The sequence below is a fragment of the Frankliniella occidentalis genome, unplaced genomic scaffold (genome assembly GCF_000697945.3).
Source record: "Frankliniella occidentalis isolate FOCC.00 unplaced genomic scaffold, Focc_3.1 Scaffold195, whole genome shotgun sequence".
In the NCBI taxonomy this organism is placed as follows: Eukaryota; Metazoa; Arthropoda; class Insecta; order Thysanoptera; family Thripidae; genus Frankliniella; species Frankliniella occidentalis.
This window is the reverse complement of record NW_026267321.1, coordinates 385924-389830: the sequence shown is the minus strand read 5'-3', so window position 1 is coordinate 389830 and position 3907 is coordinate 385924. Positions and strand designations below refer to the sequence as shown.

The 3907-nt window shown below is 48.4% G+C and overlaps 1 protein-coding gene across 2 annotated transcripts in view; it reads right to left on the bottom strand.

Annotated features, from left to right (window-relative positions):
- Positions 1–247, bottom strand: part of LOC127750481 (uncharacterized) — a 14472-nt gene extending 14225 nt beyond the window's left edge. For both annotated transcript variants that reach the window (XM_052272203.1, XM_052272204.1), the window contains exon 1: positions 66–247. The gene's annotated coding sequence lies outside the window, so the exon portion shown is untranslated. The remainder of the gene's footprint in view (positions 1–65) is intronic.
- Positions 248–3907: the final 3660 nt, after the last annotated feature.

Genomic DNA, 3907 nt, shown 5'->3' with positions numbered 1-3907 from the left:
AAAATAAAAAAAACATGAAATGTTATAAAAGTTAAAATTTTAAGCAGGTGTAGACAAAATATTACCTATGTCCGGAATGGTAGGTCTGAGTTTCAGTTAGCAAACAGTTCCATAAAGATAATTAAAATGCCTCTCACAAGCATTGGAAAAACTGAAAAACAAAGGGAAATCAGTACAATAGAGTAAAACACAACGAAAGCGATAGCAGAGATTCAACAACACTTTAAATAAAGTAGAAAAAAACAACACAAGAAAACACTCTGAGGGGCAGAAGGGCAAAAGCGCACGTCCTCCTCAAGGAGCGCGCACAGCAGCGCGGCGCACCGCCCACCGGCTGCATCTCGACGTGTTGGCGGGACGGTGTCGACGACTGTCGCGCCTGCACAGCCGCAGGTCCTGGAGACGCCCTTCCTCCTCGAAGAGCGCGCCCAGCAGCGCGGCGCACCGCGCACCGGCTGCACCGGCTGCATCTCGACGTGTAGGCGGGACGGTGTCGACGACTGTCGCGCCTGCGCAGCCGCAGGTCCTGGAGACGCCGCTCCTCCTCAAGGAGCGCGCCGCGCAGGAGAGCGATCGGAGAGCTCCCTGAGAACGCTCTACTTTACGGCCGCACCTACCGCGAGGATCCCGCGAGACGAGAAGCCGCGGGTTGCGACGTGACGGTGCTGGGGATGATCCTCAGTGTTGACTCGCCATAGAAAAACAATAACTGTGACGTGTATGTTACAGTTTTAGTTGGGTTGGCCAACCCTGCGTTGCCTTGGCCGGCAGCGCAGGGACTCACTCGGTAGCCTCGTCATTGCCTGAATCGGCTGCGGCGAGACGCCTGGCGGGTAGGCAGCCCCAATACAAATCAGTATTGCGGGCTGGCCTGCCTTGCCCCTGACAGCTGAGCGGCGCGCCGCTCCACCTCAATGAGTGCGCCCAGCAGCGCGGCGCACTGGCTGCACCGGCTGCATCTCGACGTGTTGGCGGGACGGTGTCGACGACTGTCGCGCCTGCGCAGCTGCAGTGCAGGTCTTGGAGACGCCGCTCGTCCTCAAGGAGCGCGGAGAGCGATCGGAGAACTCCCGGAGCTAGCCCGGAGAAAGATCTTCTTCCGTTCCCTACCCCTCTCCACCTCACCATGCTTCACCTGCGGCGGCTGCAACGCGACTACCGCGACGAGAACCCCGCGAGACAAGCCGCGGAAAAGACAAGTGAGAGGCGCTCGAGGCGCCCGAGCGACGCCTGATGGCGGGTCAGAAAGGCGGCCAGCATGGCGCCGAACACGGCGCAGCCAACCGTCAGCTTCAGCTCGGCCACGGAGCAGGTGGTGGTAGTGGCGAGCATGAGCCGGCCGCGCAGCGGCAGCTGCGGGTCCACCTTGTCCAGGCACGGCGCCAGGCGCAGCGCCACGGGGCGGTGAAAAGGGGGAGGGGAGGGGGCGACTTAGGGGATGAGGTCTAACCGAGTCCTTGGACGATGCTAGTGGTATTAAAGCATTCCGGTAAGGCTGAAATCCAGAAGAATGCGGGGAAATAGAAAACGGAAATCACTATCCGTTAACATGGTAACTTCTGTTTTCTCGTTCCCCGTATTCTTCTGCATTTACCGGAATGCTTTACTAAGAAGCCACCAGGACGTGCGCTATTTTGAACCAGAGTGTTTTCTTGTATTGTTTTTATTTTCCACTTCAATTTAAGTGTTGTTGCATCTTGCTGTTTCTTGTTCCTCTGTTAGCCAAAACACTATATTTTTATGTTTCCATTACTCCGTTACCACTCTAGATGTCTACACACTAAAATCTTACCGGTATGAACTTTTTTGTTTATATCCTAACGAGTCCCGCAAACCTGCTCGGCCTACGCATTTTCTAATACGCCAGTATGAAGAAATTTGATCATACTGGTGTACTTGAAAATATGTGTACGCCGAACATGTTAACACAACTCAGTAAGCTATGAACAATTAAATTCATAAGATTTTAGTGTGGAGGGCGAAATGAGAGAAGAATAAACGTGCTGAAGGTTGGAGTGGACAGGATCTCTGAGAACTTTGACGAAACGTACCTTGTTTTTTTTTTATTTGAAAAAGAAAAGATTGGCGTTGTGATGAGGTTATGAGAGCGCACGGCAGGCGACGTAGGTGCTGATGCGTCGTTGTCGTTGCGTCGTTGCGTCGATTGTTACGTCGAAGGCAATCAACATAAAACAACAACAACATCTACCACGATACCCGCCATCTTATTCACACTCGCAAGTCTTTTTCTGAAAATAGTTGCCTTTGTTAGTCGTTTCGTCTAGTTTCGTTCACTCGGTTGTTTTCCAAAAGTGAGTGTCCTATATCGTGTAATTGCGTAAAGTGTACGTGTACGTGAATAACACACTCACAGTGACTGAAGGGTTCTGTGATGTCTGTGTCTACTTCATCATGGTGGAATTATCATGATTTATCAGTTAGGCAGGAAAGACAACAGGATTTTAACCTGCGGATGAAAGGTAGTACAAATGCAAGTTAATTATTCTGTAAAAAACAGAAATCGTCAGTGTGTTTCACCTACACAAGTTACCAAATCGAACTAGTTATTAGTTCAACTTAGTAGTTTTTGTGATTGTTGCCCATAGAACAAGAACAAGCTTGGGAGGAGGATGTATATTGAGCCCTCTAGTATCACCAACATTATGAAATATATTAATTTAAAAATATTTGACTGGTTATGACTCAATTTTAAATTAAGTTTTCAATACCTCCCTCAATGTAGTATTTCTGGGGCTTACCTAACATCCTCTAAATTTTGTTGATAGTTTAAACAATAACAACAATTACATTAAGATTACAATTTTTTTTGTAAGGTTACGACAATTATCATAACATTACGAGATTTCTCAGAACTTCTAATACGGCAATTGTGATAACCTTACGGTAACTTACCATAACTTTGCGACATGAAGTTGTAAAGTTACGACTTCATGTTGTAAAGTTACAGCAGTGATGAAGTCATAAGTTTACCTCACCGTATATTTATGATATGAAACCATAAACTTACGACCTTTTTGTAACCAGGAGAGTACGACATTCAACGTGTTAATAGATCACAAGTGTGAATAGTAGGAGTACGGTTTTTGTCATGGAAATTTTTTCCGTGAACTCCACGACTATTTTTCACAGTGATGTAGTTTTGAAGGCTATTTTGCCACTGCCAATTTTGATGGCAATAATGTAAGAGTTGGGGGGGATCACAACCACGATCCAGACTTGCAGAAACTTGACCTGATTAGGTTAAAAAATGAGCTGCGACGCCTGGCTAGGGACACTGCCGATGACTACCGACAGATCTACGATGCTGCGAGTCAAAGGTAAGAAGTCAGCCCTAGTTATGCAAAAGAAAATGTGTATTTAACTGCAATCATTGTTTTTAATATTTTCATTTTTACAAGCACCCAATTGGAGCACGGGCATTCGCTTTTCCAGCTGCATCCCAAATGATGCAGCGTATACGGAGAGCGCATGTTCCTGCCGTTCCGGCTTCCCTCCTGACGCTACAAGAGACACTGGGCCACCCCTCCTGGGTGAATTGGGCCCAAGATCTGCAGGGCCACGACTTTTTCCGTGAATCGGTGGTTGCAGTGGATGGGATAGAGTGTGCTGTGTTTGTGTCGCACACATTTAGTGACCTAGTGAGACGCGCAGGGTGGCACGCTCACGCTGATGGCACATTCAAGTCCGTTCCACTGCACCCAGCCGTGGAGCAGCTGTTTAGCCTGCACTGCATCGACGAGGACGCACATGGCCAGCGCAAGCAGGTACAAAGGGATAATAATGTTTCCTAAATTTAAGTTAATTGTAGGAATGTTTTGCCATTACGTTGGGTTGCCTATGCACTGGCTGCAGGGGCTGCAGGCGCGGGGCGGGTTGCGGGGGTTTG